Raw genomic sequence first — 18,931 nt, 5'->3', positions numbered from 1 at the left:
ACAAGTCACATGACTTGTTATGCTTACGTTACGCGCTGCGCGCCCCGGATGACTTCCGGATGCGCTAACGCGGCGCGTCATATGACGCATTACGCGACAACGCAGGTCCAGAATATAGTCAAAATGTCTCCACCAACCAGCGGTCGAAACACAACCCCTTTCAGCAGGCTAAATAGTTCTGTTAAATGACAACAGAAGGGACAGGCAACAAGAACCATCAGTCAAAGAGGGGAGGGCTAGTTCTTCTCTACCGGGTTACATTGGGGCGCTACCGGAACTGATCGAATTGGTAGTCTACAGTGTTTCTGGATGTTTCAGACCGAAGCTGGGGTTAGCATGAGAGCAGCACCATTTCGTAGCTCCGTTGTGGCCATTCCGCAACCAATCATGGCAGCCGCTCTTTATCGTTATTTTGGGCGGGGTGGGTGGCGGAGCCGAGCTGTTTTGCAGCCATCATTGTGTGGAGTTCAGTTCATCTCACTAGTTTTGTATTTGTCATGAGGGGTTGTTCCTAATGTTTCTATTTTAGCGAGGTCAAAAAGAGATCCCATTAGTGGCCTACTGATTTTGCTCGATTCCTTTTCTTTTTTTTTACACGATTTTTCGTTATCTGCAAAGACTAAACAGAGTATTGCGACTCTGTGTTTGTTTGTAAAGAGAGAATGAACCAAAGAGAACTAATTCTAAAACAGTAAATACTTGGATAACAATCAATCAAATGGAGAGAGAAGCAGGCACGACGGATTACAACGGGGGCAAAGGCCTGCGTTAACTACCTTTCACTATCTGCAAAGAGAGAGTACTCCTAATAGAAATGAGGGGGGGGGGCACCATTCAAAGCAGATCAGTGTGCATAAACACGAAAATGTTTTCACTTACCACGTACTTGACATTCGACAGCTTATGATATTTGCTATTAAAAAACCATTGAAATTCACTGAAAAAACCATAGGTTATAGACCATATATAGTTAGGAATTAGCATTTACAAAACCTTGAAAATTCACTGAAAAAACCATAGGTTATAGACCATATATAGTTAGGAATTAGCATTTAAAAAACCTTATTTTACTCACACAAAACCATTGAAATTCCATATATAGTTAGTTGCACTAACTATATATTGCGCACCCGCAATCCACTGCTGATCATGTCACATATTACATCATTCATGACATGGTCAGTGACATCACTGATGACATCACTGATGACATCTCAAATGACATCACTGATGACATCACTGATGACATCTCATTTGACATCAATGACCACATCACTGATGATATCATTCATGTGACAATACAATGCATCTCCTCACATTTTAATATAACCTCTGTTTCACCCAGTGTTAAATACAGAGTATAATTTTTGAAACCATTGACACACCAATACTAGTTACTACATACGTACTCACTGATTCCTACGTCTACACACACATTCACTCATTCACCCATACAATCATTCATACATACAATCACTCATCTTTACAACACTATCATATGCACTCATACACCTATACAGACACTCACACTCTGCCACTCATCCATGGAGTTACTCACACACCTAGTCAGTCCTGTAAAGAATCAATCACACTTCCATTTTCTTGTCTATACAGTTAAACATAGAGCACCTTACATTTTCAAACATATAGTAACACATACTTACTTTCTTATACAATCATTGATACAAGTACACATTGATCTGCACAGAGTCACACACCTCCCAGCCAGCCACACACACACTCAGTCTCCCATACAAATACTTGGACAATCAATCAATAACCCATATAGTTAATCATATAGCTACTGATCAACACATGCAGTAGTTTACAGAACAACAGACATAATGATGCACAAATTAAGACAGTTTAGTCACTAACCCATGCACTCAGTGAGACACATTTAATCACTCACTCATACATTCAGTCATGCACCTACTAAATCCTTCGTCCAGACAGTTATACATCTACTCATTCTTCAATATCTAAAACATATTTAAACTTTACAGAAACACACAGTCACTGGATGATGTCATCAGTGATGTCATCAGTGATGTCATTTGAGATGTCATCAGTGATGTCATCAGTGATGTCACTGACCATGTCATGAATGATGTAATATGTGACATGATCAGCAGTGGATTGCGGGTGCGCAATATATAGTTAGTGCAACTAACTATATATGGAATTTCAATGGTTTTGTGTGAGTAAAATAAGGTTTTTTAAATGCTAATTCCTAACTATATATGGTCTATAACCTATGGTTTTTTCAGTGAATTTTCAAGGTTTTGTAAATGCTAATTCCTAACTATATATGGTCTATAACCTATGGTTTTTTCAGTGAATATATATATATATATATATATAGAGTTTGGATTTATTGAAATACCGGCGTGCTCTGCCGGCGTTCACGCCACTTCCCGCGGGGCCATCCGCAACCTCCATTGAGCAACTTCGTAATTTGGATATATATATATATATATATATATATATATATGCACGCTCTCTGTCCCACTGGGAGTCAAGGCACTCGCGGGTGGGTGCGGTATGCGGTAATGGGCGGCCGCAATAACACAACGCTCGGCTTTAGACTTAGTTTCTTCTAAAGAACCGCACTCGTGGAATCAAGATTAGCCGTGCTCACACCATAAAGTTTTTAATCACAAAGTTTAACAGACGCGTTTCAGCATAAAGCCTTCGTCAGTGTCAATTACATGGCGCGAGTTAGCATGGGTATTAATGCAGATATTCATAAACATGGTTGACGGACTTTGTTGTTATTTTGGGTCGCGCCATCTTAGAACATGTTAATACATTTAATACATTGTGCGCTCTATTCAACTTCAAGTGTTATCTTGATTTTTAGTATATCGCCGTGTATCGGCATGGCTCCCCGCAATAAGATACTGCGGAGAGATACAAAAGGGGGTGTAAAACCTTACAGTCCCCACTGTCAAGATTCCCACTTGTCCATCAAGCCATGTATTGGCAATTCTCCGCTTTCAAATACCAGCTCAATTACACCAAGTGCATTGTCATTTCCAAAAATTATTCAAGAAACAAAATTCAAAAATCAACCAATCAAATTGTATCGCAAGAACTTCCTGCCAAACTAGATTAAATTAAATTAAATCAGATCAAACACTAAGTCTGTTGCCTCATGTCCTCAAACCTTCACCACTCTTCCCCATTTTATCATCTGTCTTCTCATTTTTTAGTATTCATTGCTCATCGATTACAAGTTGAAAAAACGAGCTTATTGTAGGGATTAATAAAAAATGGCATCAGCTTAGATGTTGGTAGTACTACTCAGATTAACTCATCAGTTCCTGATTGTTCATTTCCAAATTTAGAGTTCTCTTATTGACCCAAACAAAAGGGAAGAAGAAAAGAAAGTCATCTCGCTGGGTACTTGATTTATTTACCCAAGTGAACAGCCAGTTCTTCTCCGCTATTCAGTCCCAGTGGTGCCTTCGTCATGAGGTCAATGATATACCTGGATTCCAGGCGTCTCAGTTTTTTCAGTCTATCTTAAGCTGATGGATCGTGGTCTAGGTTTAAAGAGAGGATCTCTTTAAACCTAGACCAAAGAATGTACAATCTGGCAACGAAGGAAAATTCCGGCTGATCACCCCATATACTAGTGAGTCCATGAACTTGAAAAGAATATTGCAAAGGAACTGGCACATTTTGAAGACGGATCCCATTCTTAAGGATGAGATTCCAGGGAAACTACTAGTTACCTATCGTAAGGCAAGGTCCCTGAAAGACTCATTGGTGAAAAGTCACTTCGAACAAGTCACCAGTAAGACAGGTAAAATTGCAGAAATGGGAGGGTTTTACCCCTGCGGGAAATGTAAAGCCTGTACAGGAAGCAAAAGGGTACGAAAATATGGAATTCCAGGTACGAACATCTCTAGAACCATCAAGAAGTTCATGACATGCAGCACTAGTTATGCGGTTTATTGTCTGGTCTGCCCGTGCGGTCTAAAGTACATTGGGAGCACGATCCATCAGCTTAAGATCAGGGTACTTGAACATCAAAGGGCGATCGAGAAAGCAGACCCGGCATACCCCGTTGCAAGACATTTTGACCAAATGCATCAGAGAGACAGAAGCAAATTGCAGTATTTTGGCCTTGACTTTGTGTCCGAGTGTGCTAGAGGAGGTGATAGACTGAAAAAACTGAGACGCCTGGAATCCAGGTATATCATTGACCTCATGACGAAGGCACCACTGGGACTGAATAGCGGAGAAGAACTGGCTGTTCACTTGGGTAAATAAATCAAGTACCCAGCGAGATGACTTTCTTTTCTTCTTCCCTTTTGTTTGGGTCAATAAGAGAACTCTAAATTTGGAAATGAACAATCAGGAACTGATGAGTTAATCTGAGTAGTACTACCAACATCTAAGCTGATGCCATTTTTTATTAATCCCCTACAATAAGCTCGTTTTTTCAACTTGTAATCGATGAGCAATGAATACTAAAATATGAGAAGACAGATGATAAAATGGGGAAGAGTGGTGAAGGTTTGAGGACATGAGGCAACAGACTTAGTGTTTGATCTGATTTAATTTAATTTAATCTAGTTTGGCAGGAAGTTCTTGCGATACAATTTGATTGGTTGATTTTTGAATTTTGTTTCTTGAATAATTTTTGGAAATGACAATGCACTTGGTGTAATTGAGCTGGTATTTGAAAGCGGAGAATTGCCAATACATGGCTTGATGGACAAGTGGGAATCTTGACAGTGGGGACTGTAAGGTTTTACACCCCCTTTTGTATCTCTCTGCAGTATCTTATTGCGGGGAGCCATGCCGATACACGGCGATATACTAAAAATCAAGATAACACTTGAAGTTGAATAGAGCGCACAATGTATTAAATGTATTAACATGTTCTAAGATGGCGCGACCCAAAATAACAACAAAGTCCGTCAACCATGTTTATGAATATCTGCATTAATACCCATGCTAACTCGCGCCATGTAATTGACACTGACGAAGGCTTTATGCTGAAACGCGTCTGTTAAACTTTGTGATTAAAACTTTATGGTGTGAGCACGGCTAATCTTGATTCCACGAGTGCGGTTCTTTAGAAGAAACTAAGTCTAAAGCCGAGCGTTGTGTATATATATATATATATATATATATATATATATATATATATATATGTATATATATATATTCCTTAACAAGCACTTCAACTTTGAGACAGGCCCTAAATGCCTAGAAAAAAGCATCTTGGTATTGAAATTTACAAAGATCAAGCACCAAAACAGGGTTGTCGAAATGATTGCTACTTCTTCTGAACGTGTATGTGACTGGTTTGATAACTCATGTGTACAGTGTTAATACATGTAATACATTTAATTTTCCTTAACTCTAGGTTCCTACAGCCACCACAAGGCTCACGGGGGCTTCAACACGCTCAGCTGTCAGTGTGCACGCATGTTTCATGTATTGCTGTATTCCTAGCAAGGATGAATCGGGATTACACTTCTTTCCCACAATGCTCTGAGTGGGCATTACTATTCTCCTATGGCCCCCTCTCAGCTGCTGCATTGACTGAGAGCCTGCTTTGATCTCGAGCTCTGAAACAGAGGGACGGGGAATAAACAGCACACACTATCAGTGGGAGAAACTCAATATGCAAAGAATCCGAGCCATCTTAATAAGTAAGGAGAACTCCCTGCTTTTGTTGCTGTTACAGGAGAGAAATGTTTTAATATCTTTATTGGATTAGCTCTTCACGGCACTTTGCAAACACGAAGCTAATGCTGTTAAGGGTACATTTTTCTTTTTTATCCAGTCAGGTAAACAGACTCCAATAAACAATGAAGGGCTAGCGCCGATTTTTGATCTTGAATAAATTGTATTAATGTACTTTATATGCTCAGATTTTTTTTTATCCTGGCCTCAGCAGAGCAAATAAACATCAAAGGAAGCCTTTTCTTTACAAGCAGCTTGAAAAATGAGAACATTTCTTTTAATGAAGTGCACTTTTTAAATGTCTATTGCAAATGACCTTGAATATATAATGTTTGTTGACATTCGTGAAGGCATTGACTGGCGGTGCTGGCACACATTGGATCGTTTGGAAGCTGTATTTCCCTATTGTGCTATCAGCAATGTACAAAATACACGTGTTTAGTAAATGGATAATACAGTTTCGGGTTATTGTTAAAAAATGATCACGTACTGTAATGGCGCGTATAAACAAAGTCCTAAAATGCTAATATCATAACTAAATGAGTCTATTGACCCAAAGCTACGCATAAAAAATGTAGGATGTGTGCTTGGAGAGAAATTCGTGACCTTTTCGTGCCAGACATAAATGCGGGAGCCACAGTCCTAACTTTAGGGGTGTGCCCAGTGATAACGATGCCCACTCCCTCATTTTGTGTGACGAGTTGCATGTCACGATATCACTGTCGAAATATCAGTTTGCAGATATATCATTCAATTAATGTCGAGTACTACAATACTGCCAAGGGAAGTGTCGCTTTACTTTTTAGGTTTTGCCTAGCCAATGCGTACGAAGTACGCATGCGCTAGCAAAATCTTATGTTTTTCTCTGTGGGGTCGGGTATCCGCCCCCTCCTCCCATTGGCTAGCTCCATAAATGGAGGCTAGCCATTGGGAGAAGGCTCTGTCCGTCAATCTCGGACCAGATTCGGGGGCGTTCCCGAGATTTTTTCCCTCTCCACCCTTTTTGCCTCGTCATCGGGCGGTGGGCGGGGTTTATTTTATTTTTTTGTCCGTCTTTGTTTTGGCCATTCTGCGGCCGGAGGAAGTCCAGGTGAGTGCTGGTTTTATCAAGGCTTTCCTTACTGGACATGAGAACTACGAATCGGAGTCCAGGTGAGAGCTTTGTTTTTTTCTTGTTCTTGTCGTATGTCTTCCCGCCCCCTCCCGCTCTCCCTGCCTGTCCGTGTGTTTGTCTCTTTAATCGCTGTTAGTCCTATTTCTATGCGCACGGTACGACCCAGGTCGAACGAATGGAGCTACCGTACGAATTGCTTTCACTATATCTACCACACGGATGACATCGTTGGTACACCATTTAGAGAGAAACGTTAGCCTCTAGTTCACCAAAACTCTGTTTTAGACTCCTTAAACCCCATCAATCCAATGCATGTACACATTCCTATATAAAGAGCATTGGTGGAGTCTTTCTTCAGTCTCTATGGTCGCTCTGAGCAAGGCTCGTGTACAGAACAATAACGTCCGCCCGACGCATTTCCGGTGGGGGTGAGTTACAGACGTTCTGGTTGCCTTATTACATTCTTCGTATTCGACCCTCCTGGAACCACTGAGCACCAGGGTACACGTTTCCGGCCGGACCAATGTGAAGTTGGAGGGGAACCTGGGCTTACAGAATAGCATCCGATATGTACTTTACTGTGCGGACGGACTTCCAAACCCGGCTTTCCCACTTTAAACTCTAATCTAACTGGAAATGTGTCTCTGTTTCCTTTTTTGTCAAAATGTCGGATGCTTGGAAACATTCGAGCACCAGAACTAAGCTCCGCAAAAAAAAATTGAAAAGTTGATATATGTACGTTATTGAGTGCCCTCCCTCTCAGCCTTTTTTCTTCATATCCGGCCCTATGAAATGTCTCCTAAGTCTCCAAATATTTCGTCTTCCTTTTATAACCCCTTATAGGGTGATCGTTTGCTCCTATTCAGCGTACATCACTTCCCGTTTCAAACCAGTTTTTGACCACTAATTTATGTGATATGTTCTACCTATTTAGAGTGCTCCATAACAACCTATATTTAACCACCGAGTGCTCTTTGCTGTGAAGTTTCTTGGTGTGCGCCCTCCTGTCTCAATTCGAGATGTCCACCCTCTGTGACTCCTCTGCTTCGGTCCTCATGCAGCAACCGCCGGCCCCACCGGTACATGGCGCAAGCACCCCGCTAAGGTAGGGCTGGTATCAACAAACCTGCTTCCTTTGTAGATAGCCCCAGTGATAAATAAAGACGGTTCCTGGGCCGTTATTAAACAGTGACAGCTGTCAGACAATGACACTAAATAAGTAAGGCTCCTGTTTCTCTTCTCCAGAAAGAACTGCCTTTATTGCTTTGTAGTTTTATCTGTATAGCTCTTCGAACCCTAACAACCGGCATTTGCGACTAATAACATGCTACTTCTGGGGAGCATTGGGTGGAAAAGCGTGCTGTGCTCATGACCCATGTTTGGATTGTTTCAGTGTGTTTCGTTATCGTGATTGTATCCCTGCGCTTTGGTGTGTTTTGAGGCGAACGTAGGACTTATAGGCTTTTGAGAGTTGGGATATGAATGGAGAGAAATTCGAGCATGTTGTGTGGCCGGCGTGGGAAGTATTTTGTGTGCGTGTATATATACCATAGGGGCTGCTTCCAGGCTGTGTCGGGGAGCATATAGCTGCGCATAAGCTTTGAGTTGAGTAGTGAGATGCGGCTGTACAAGTGGTGGGGCCTACCAGTCTTATAGTAACTCGTGCCAGTATTTCTTGGGCATGATCCCGAGTCTTTTGTCGTCCTCTGCCAACGCTTCCAATAACAGCAAATAGTTATTTTTTCTCTCCCCTTTGGACTATCTTGGGAAGAGCCAACACATCACTGTTTTGTTTGGATTATTCTACCCGTTCTTCACTGACGTAAATTGCCATCCTGGGTTTAAACAGGACAGAAGTCTTCCAGCAGCGTTTCTCCCCTTGCATTTAATACAGCCATATGCCGCTGTCACAGGCAGCCCAGGAACTATACCCAGATGACAGCTCAATGCGGTCACAGTGCCTGAGAATATGGCCTGAGTCCACCTGAGCCTTCTCTGTGCCTGCTTCGAAATAGTTTCAGTGTGCTGTTAAAGACTGACTTCACCTATACTTTCCGTTGCCTCTCTTTAAAAAAATGCTCAATGGGACCTTTGTTGGATAATAATAATAATAATAATAGTTTATTTTTCAGTTAATTGCCCCTGCTCGCTGCGTCTTATATTTTTTCTGGTCTCGAAAGGATAACTTATCTACATAAAATCCCAAATACTTGCAGTATGATACTTTATCTAATAAGTTACCTTTTAGCCTGATGTTATGATCAGAGGCTATTTGGTTTGTAATGAGCATTGATTTAGTTTTAGATACATTGAGTTCCAATTTATTTACAACCAGAAATTCAGAGAGTTTGTTCAATAGTCTTGTTAAACCCACCAAGTTAAGCTCAAAAGAACAATATCGCATCGAGCTTTCCAGATAGGTTGTAGTTGAATGCATTAAATAGGTGCTGGGCCAACACGCACCCCTTTTTTGGACCCATGGTGGTATAAACCTTTCTGTAAATTCTACCTACATTCCCAAGCTTCACAAAAACCCAGGTATCTGTATAAAACAGCAGTAGACCGCTAAGTATTCTCTCCAGTATATTCCAGGATTTCAATTTAGTCCATTTTAGTTTCTGGTCTGCGCTGTCAAAAGCAGCTTTTAAATCAATCTCTCTCTCTCTCTCTCTCTCTCTCTCTCTCTCTCTCTCTCTTTCTCTCTCTCTCTTTCTCTCTCTCTTTCTCTCTCTTTCTCTCCTTTTCTCTCTCTCTCTCTCTCGGTCCTGTTTCTTGTTTTTACATTTTTCAGCAATCAGTGAAATTGACAGGATATTTGAAATAGTTTTGATGCCCTTTCTAAATCCTGTTTGATTTTTTGGAATTAAATTACATTCTCTTGACCAGTCAACCTTGTGCCTCCGTTTGCCCCTGTTGCCTGCTTGTGCCTCCGTGTGCCCCTGTTGCCTGCTTGTGCCTCCGTGTGCCCCTTTTGCCTGCTTGTACCTCCGTTTTCGTGCCCCTGTTGCCTGCTTGTGCCTCAGTGTGCCCCTGTTGCCTGCTTGTGCTGTGTGGGTGTGTGTGGAGGGCTCTGTGTGGCTGTGTGTGTGGGAAGCTTTGTGTGGCTGTGTGTGTGGGAAGCTTTGTGTGGCTGTGTGTGTAGGAAGCTTTGTGTGGCTGTGTGTGTGGGGGGCTTTGTGTGGCTGTGTGTGTGGGGGGCTCTGTGTGGCTGTGTGTGTGGGGGGCTCTGTGTGGGTGTGTGTGTGTGGGGGGGCTCTGTGTGTGTTTGTGTGTGTCATTTGCGAGAGATAAAGCTAGTGGCATTGTAAATGACAATGCCATTTATTTATGTTAAAAAAAACATAAATAAAAATAATGTCAAGAGCAATGCCAATAGCTCTAACTTTAACAAAGGCAAAACCATTGCATTGTAAAGTCTGCTGTTACGATATTTTGGAATGAATGTTATTGTCGTGACAAACCTGCAGGTCGATATTTTGACGGTGACATTTCTCTAGAACACAGTCCGGAGTAGCAGAGAAAGGTGAGAAAATCTCAAATCCCACCCATCAGGAATTCGTATGGTGCTCAAGAAAGGATCTCAACCCCACGAGCTAAAATGTGTGTATTATTTGGCTTCTTACGGGGTGCTCATTGTACTAGAGGACAATGGAAAGCAAAGGGCAGCGTGCCCTTGTGCTCGAATTATGAAGCCATTGTTTGCTCTAACAAGAATATAATGTTATTTTTGAGTTATCTAGGTATGCTGGCCTCAGACAGAAATTCATGTAGCCACTGCCTGTTTAATCTACACAGTGTAAGCCTCAACTAAAACATCCCAGGTTGGCAAACCGGTCCCCACAACTGACAAACACACGCGTCCCACATGCATGTTGAAAAAACATAAAAAAACCATGGAGCTAAATGCTTGTGAATAGCCCTGGCAGCCACGGCCCGTGGAGGGAGTTTCGGTGGGGCGGAGAGGCGGGGCGGGGTAGGTGCATGGTGGGGGGTGCTAAAAACCAGAGTATGGATAATTGAATAAATAAAACGAATTTCGTAGCGCACCCTGCATCACATATTGCGATGCAGGGCGCACTACGAAAGTTGTTTTATTTATTAAATTGTTTACTTACCTTCAATTATCCATACTCCGGTTTTTAGCACCCCCCCACCCTGTCTCTCCCCCGCCCCTCCTCTCCGCCCCACCGAAACTCCCTCCACAGGCCGTGGCTGAGGCCTGGGGGTAGCTTCTAATGACACCAAAGTTTCAAATGCTGTGGGGTATGTCAGATTAGCATTGTCATCTGACCCCAGTCACTCTAACCACCAACAGCGCATTCTTTCGCCCAGGAGGGATAGCCTATCTCCACCTCTAGTTCCTCTGGTTGCCATCCACCTCCGACTTGGCTGTCACCAACTAACTCCCTATAAGTGTCCAAACCTACAAGAGGAGCACGCCTACTTTCTGTGGTACAGTTTGTCTCTCCGGGGCAGGCAGGAATAGGCTTAGACCGCCCAAGCACAGTTGCAAAACTTTAGTCTTTATGCAAGATGGGAACCCTTCTGAAAATCTTAAAAAATTGCCAACAACAGTGGACAGCAGAAATGTTACACTTAAAGTGCTGATGAATGACTGTACAGGCAGCACCATTCAGCAGGTTAACAGTGTGGCTGTATAAAGGGTGGGAGTGAGGGATCAATAGAAATGGAAGAGTGCTTCTTGGCCACACGAAACACTAATGTGTAGGTGTCTGGGACGTCCAGTAAATGGCACATTGATTGCGACAAGGACAACTCAGAGACACAGCAGGTTTCTTGCTAATACTTAAGTCATTGATGCAACACTACTAGACGGTTTGCAACCATTATCCCGCATTTTTCAGTCCGCATACCTTTAGTCCGCATACCATTAGAACGAAAGTACCATCAGTCCGCAAAATGTTAAAACGCATGCCATTATATCTTATATGGTTTTATCACGCATGCTTTTACAACAAAATTCGTTGTAAAAGCATGAGTGGTAAAAGCATATGTTTTTAATTTTTAAGTGTAAGCTAAGTATATGGTTTTAGTTTGGGGTGTTGGGGTATATGTTTAGGGGTTCAAGAGTATTTTAAGGGTGAGTTTGGGGGTGTTGGGGTATATGTAAGGGTGTGTTTGGGTTATTGTGTATAGGGGTATTTTAGGGTTCTGGGCTATGTTTAGGTTTTGGGGTACAGGGGTATTTTTAGGGTTTAGGGCTAGGTTTGGGTTTTGGGGTACAGGGGTATTTTTAGGGTTCAGGGATAGGTTTGGTTTTTGGGGTACAGGGGCATTTTAGGGTTCAGGGGTAGTTTTGGGGTACAGGGGTATTTTTAGGGTTCAGGGCTAGGTTTGGGTTTTGGGTACAGGGGTATTTTTAGGGTTCAGGGCTAGGTTTGGGTTTTCCGTTACAGGGCTATTTTTAGGGTTCAGGGATAGGTTTGTGTTTTGGGGTACAGGGCTATTTTTAGGGTTCAGGGATAGGTTTGGGTTTTGGGGTACAGGGGTATTTTTAGGGTTTAGGGATAGGTTTGGGGTTTGGGGTACAGGGGTATTTTTAGGGTTCAGGGAAAGGTTTGGGTTTTGGGGTACAGGGGTATTTTAGGGTTCAGGGGTAGGTTTGGGTTTTGGAGTACTGGGTTATTTTAGGGTTCAGGGGTAGGTTTGGGTTTTGGGGTAAAGGGGTATTTTTAGGGTTCAGGGGTAGGTTTGGGTTTTGGGGTACAGGGGTATTTTTAGGGTCAGGATGGGTTATTGTTTAAGGGTGCTGGTGTATTATAAGGAGTAAGGGTGGGTTATGATTTTGGGATGCAGGGGTATTTTAAGGGATAAGGTATTTTTGGGGGGTCTATAGGGTAATTTAAATTAAAAAAAAAATATATATATATATAAACATTAAATAGTTATTTAGATAAAAATATAATTTTAAATAATTTAATTTAAATGAGGAAAAAGTTTATTTTTAAAATTTGATTTTTTAAATATATATATATATTTATATATATATATATATATATATATAAAAATAAATAAATATATATATATATATATATATATATATATATAAACTATTTTTATAAAGTATATGCCTTTACCACGCATGCCTTTGCGTTGTGATGGCATGCGTGATAAAGGCATATTTGGAGTAAATGTTTGCGGGATAATGGTATTGCGATTTTTTAGTTTTGTGGGATGAAAAATGCGGGATAATGGTATGCGGGATTTTATCCCGCAGGATAACATCATATATTCCTACTAGACTCATTCTGTAGTTCTGTGCTATTTTATTTCCTGCCATGTTACCCCTGAGCTAGTCAACTATACCCTATCATATTCAATCCCTCTTCCTATACTCCTCCCTGAAGTAAAACGCTCGGTGCTGTTCATTCACTGGTTGACCCTCAGGATGATTGCGCTCTCACTACCTGACATCTAGCCCCTTCTCATACAGGAAATTTCCAACTGTATGTATTTGCTGATGTTTTAGAGCGGGCCTGTGATTGTTGATGGTGTATGTGCTGCAGACATTGCTGAGTCGTTCAATCATCACAAAAAGCTTGCACTTCAGGTTTTAAACCAGTGTTATTGTCTATGGTGTCTGCAACAAGCGCAGTATATTTAAATTATATACGTTTCTTCTAATGGTGCACCCATGCCAAGCAACTGCTATCATGCTCCCATTACTTACTGTTGATTTCAAGGCTTGCACCACAAATGAATGTCAGGCTGGTGCTGTTGGCATGCCTCTCCAGTTCTCAACATGCATTGTCATTCTTTGCTGGCATACTCAGTTGTTCCCTCTAAGTTCTTTTCACCAAGGGGATCCAACTAATGAGGATTTCTTATTTGTATATTTCTCCCAAAAATCAAGTCTACTCAGCCTTTACATGTGGTTCTGAGGAAGGCTTTTGTGTTATACGTTAGGTGCTTGGCACATTGTTTTGCTGAAGTCAACAGTGTTGGGCTTTAGTATGTTGAATCGCTTGTTTGCGAATGTCCAGGAATCCCTCGACCATTCCATTGACTTGTGGTCAGAGTACTGTGATTCTATTATGTTGAATTTTGAAAATCTCTTAAATTTATGACTGGTTAAACGTGGCCTTTTGTCCATCATGACATCAACCAGGATTCCCAGGTCGAGACGAATACATCTGGGACTGGTATTATCTTCATCACACTTGATGATATTATACACACTATGTGAATCTGGAACATTTGTCCACCTTGTCTAGAAAGTACATCTCTGTCCCCGTGGATGCAAGTTAATCGGGTGCCACCAGTTCTCTTGCTGCTTCAGGTAGTTCAGACATTTGTATGAAGACGACTGGCTCGCTTTCACCATACAGTGGAATTCAAAACATCCTTCAAGTGTCTTTACTACCTGTTACTCCTACTTAGGTAGCATGTCTACTCTCTAAGTGATCTTTGTGTGCCATTTCTTTATAAGGTTGCCAACGATTGTGAGTAATGTTTTAAGACCAGAGCTAATAATGAAATGTTTTCTATATGAAAAGAGATCATACTGTTCTAATGGCCACACTCCAGACAGATTCCCCTTTCGCAGCTAACAAAATGCTTTCTCCATTGCTGATGGTCTCTCACTATCATGTGTCACATTTTGGAATGATGGATCTATGCTGCTATGATGACTGGCTAGTATGTTCCACCGGCCACTGAAATATCATCCACCAAAGTGTCAGGACAGGGCAGGGCCTGCCGAGTGGCAGCAGGGAGGATTGGTGGGCAGAGGGCTGCCTGTGAACTGTTTAAAGTGTGCATGTCCCATTGGCCAGCCGCCTTGCGATGGCTAGCCAGACATACACACTGTAAACCTCTCAACCAAGCTGTTGTAAGACAGCTGGGTTGGAACCAATTGCAGGCCTCCAGTGCCCCCAGGAACCCCAACAGAGTCTGTTCCCTCCAATCCTGGCTCTTCTCTCATGCTGGCTAAAGACAATCATACTATGTCAGTGAGCACATGTGTAGCTGAGTGAAAAAACACATTCTGTATTTTATTAATGATGCACAAAAAACACAAATGCACAAAAATCTTCTACAAGTGTGTCATATTTATTAAGTTAATTATGAATTTGCAGCACAATTCAGCAGAGTGGAATCACCCTTTAAGAGACCTTACATATGATTAAACACTCTTGTCTGTGATAACTGATCTATCATGCAGCTTTGTTTATAAATATGGCAATATAAGGCAGGTGATTCCTTTTACAGAGATGCAGGCCATGCAGTTTAGGAATTTTGAGATCAACCTAAAGCAATAATAAAACTAGGCATCCCATAGTGTGTGTGTGTGGTGTTGAAATAGGTGGCTTTGGCCTAGTGAATATGACCTAGCATCAAATTCTAGAACGTTTTTTAAGAAATACTGAACCCAAATTCCTTGACTGAAATGAATAATGTGCACGGTTTCTTGTAGTAAAGGCTTACCCCCACTCCTGTGTTTTTTTTAAGTTCTTGTTTTGTAAGACCTATTTTTATCAATTCTTTAACATATACGTAGATTGAGCTTGGCCTCATCCGAACAACAGTATTAACCTCTCAACTCATTCTACTGGCTATTTGGTGTATTAGTCTGCATTCAATACTTTAGGGACTATTTTTTTTTACATCTCAAAAGCACACTGAATCATCACGTACTACATTCTTTATCTCAGGGGCCAAGCATCATTTTTTTCACTGCAGCAGGCTTCTTTCAAAATATTTTTTTAACTATTTAAAATGAAGATCAGACAATAATGGCTTAGCCAATGTTTGTTTTCTCCAGGCTACCTTTGCCACCGAGATAGTAACCTGCTACAATTCCATGTGAAGACAAAGGATAGCAATGCTGATGCAAATATCCAATTCTGTGCACATTACAATATATTAGATTTAGGCCACTGAAAGAGGAACAGGCTTCCAAAGGTTTATAATAGCGTTTCTGCAGAAGGGGCATGAAGAGTGTGCTTAAAAAAGCATCTAGGTGCTCATTGAGCTTAGATTTTAAGTGCGCCTTGATCAATGACTGAGCTGTTATCAAATCTCATTGATGGATAATTAATTGCTCCTTTTGCTGTGGAACCTGCCCTCATTTATAATAATTTAAATGTGTTACAAAAACAATAAAATTAGAATTGAGCAAATGGTTACAAATGAGCATCAACGCCTGCACGCAATTTGTATCCATCTAGAAGACACGGAAATGATCAAGAAGAATAAGTAACATTTAGGAAAAAAAGATTTTTCGTTCAGTTAATATATTTTATAGATGATGTTTTGGATGGATGGATTGATTTATAGATAATATTTAAATATAAATTCGCCCCTGTGCAAGCACCACCTTGGTGTGAATGGTGTGAATGGAGTCTACGTTATTTTGAGTTACAACTGATTTGAGGCTACACATGGGAGAAATAGATAGTATTCAATCGCACTCTACATTATTCTAAAAAGTTGCAGAATTCGTGTAAAAAAGAACAAACATTAAGAAAGCCTCTTCCATAAAATTGTTTTACAGACTTGGGGCCAAGTTTTGCAAAGTGTACTGTAGTGCAGGCATAATGGAAGGGTGCACCATGTTAGCTTCTTGCCATAGAGGGAATCGAACAACTAGGTTTTATTCTGATTCATGTTAGTTGAGAATTTTGCTCTGATGGAGCAATGAAGCACAATTATTTAGCACTATATCTGTGGCTTACATGTGAAGAAATCAAGCAAACTGTTTGCATCAAACTTAATCCCAGCTTTCTCATTTGTAACGTAGACCATGCGTGTTTTCCACCGTTCCTTATGTGCATAAATCGAAGATAACTTCCAAAATGTGCTTATTACTTTTGTGTCCCATGGTTCAAACTTGCATTGAAAAAGGTTCCAGCTAAATTCGTTGCAACCCTTGCTGCTTCCTTCACTATTAAATAAGCAGCAGTAATATAGTGACAACCCTTACGAATATTCATGTAGTATACACCAGGCGTATCTTGTTTGCTTAATTCCCTGGACACAAACAACAAAATTATGCAAAATAAACCTACTGAATTATTTGCATTAGGGCAAATATGCAACACAGCCAGATTTTAGGAGCCAGATTTGCAAAGGTTTTGGGTCAGGTTTACCTTACTTTTTGAATGCAGACCTGAGACAAAATCCTTTTTGGGGTTTACAAACCAAAGCAAATGGAGATGTATGTTGGATTGTAACAAAAAGTAATGCAGTGCAGTTCAATGCACAGCCTTGTGTTATTTTGTCTCAGGGATGTGCTCCATGGGTGGTGTATGGTCATTCCCGTCCATCCATCCATAAATTTTGACGCAGATCAATATCTACAAAGTCTTGTACACATGGATTAATGCCAGAATCCCCACTCTACTGAGTAGAAATATCTTTATTTCGCCGCGTTTTTCCTCTTTGCATGGGTGATTCATTCTGCAGCACACATACATATAGGAAATAACATTGAAGCATAGTTTTGGAGCAGGTAAATGATGCCCAAAAATTATGCAGACCTAAACTCAGACACCTGCATTGGAACATGGCTGCACAAAGTGTGCCAAAGCATGAAGTGACCAGAACTGTGGCATTTCTTTGTAGATATGGTGCAGTTCTTTCATCACAGGATTGTTTTTGCTTAGCCTTTGTGATGCAACTTGGCCAAATCTGTGCACTGGGCCATTTTTATCAATCTGGCTCAGCAAAAAGGGGCAAAAAGACAATAGGCTCTGCATTTGCAATTGCTCGGAACCGGTATTGCAAATTCTGACCCTTGAATCAACAGTGTAAGTTAACACGTATGGCAGCTTCTTCCTTGAAAAGGTTTATTGACTGACATGGGGAGTGTGAGACCAGTAATTCTTATGGTGGTCTTTCATCAGACTGTTTGCCTTTCACTTCCTGTTTTTGCTGATGCGTTTTGTTAGCCTTAGGACTCTGAGCACCGTACCAATTCTAACCAGTGCTAAAGTGCATGTGCTTCTCCCCTAAATATGGTGATATTTGTGTATGCCTGATTGGCATATTTGATGCACTGGAATGTCCCTTGTAAAGTGGTATACAATAATCTCAGGGCCCATACTTCAAATTCTACTAGAGGGCCTGGAGTGCTAATAGTGGTAAGCACATGAGTAGCATTTCACATCTGTCTCACGCCTGTCACTGCTGTGCCGGTGTGTGCAGTTTACTGTCACTTCGACTTGGCAGTTAAAACTGCTTGCCATGCCTCAAACTCCCCTTTTATTAGATATGTCACCCATAAGGTAGGATCTAGGTAACCCTAAGGACAGGGTGCTATGTAAGTAAAAGGTAGAACATGTACCTTTATGTTTTACATGTCCTGGTAGTGAAAAACAGCCTATTTTGATTTTCACTACTGTGAGGCCTACACTTCTCATACGCTAGCATTGAGACTTTCTTTATAACACTTTTAAGGGGCAAGTCCTGATCAGAGAGGAGTAGCATTTTCATGTTTAATATGTTTGGAATGGTAATGATAAATCCTCATTACTGTATTAGAAATGCCACTTTTAGAAAAAGGACTTTACTGTGCTTTACCTTCTCTGTGTGCCTGACAGCTGTCTCCGATACACATCTGGGGTGGGTGACAGCTACACTTAAGGGCAGATTTACAATAACTGGGGCATCCCTGCCTATCAGCAGTGATGCGCCAGTTATTGTGTGTCACGGCAGACACCTCTTGCACCACCATGGATGCACCGTATTTACAATGCAGCGCACCATGGGGCAAGAATAGACAGATGCATGACTCATCTGCTGCCGTAAAGGTGACGCATTGCTGGAGTCGCAAGCGCGACGCAGCTCCAGCAAGGTTCGGGGTGCCCCTATGCCTAACATGCTGCGTCAATCCTTACGCCTGCTTCAAGCAGGCACAGGGTTTTGACGCTGCAAGGCCTTATAAGTGACTCAGTGAAATCTTGTAGATTTCACTCAGCCACTTTTAGGAGGCGTTCCTCTGCCGGAACAACCCCCCTGCGCTGGAACGCCTTTACAACATGATGCATCTCCAGATGCGTCACAATGTAAATAGCTTGCAGCATGGCGCTGGCTTTGCGCCGCCGCTGTGTCACAAAAGTGACGCAACGGCGGCGCAAATGTGGC

The sequence above is a fragment of the Lissotriton helveticus genome, chromosome 12 (assembly GCF_964261635.1).
Source record: "Lissotriton helveticus chromosome 12, aLisHel1.1, whole genome shotgun sequence".
NCBI lineage: Eukaryota > Metazoa > Chordata > Amphibia > Caudata > Salamandridae > Lissotriton > Lissotriton helveticus.
Note: the sequence above shows the minus strand (reverse complement) of the source record.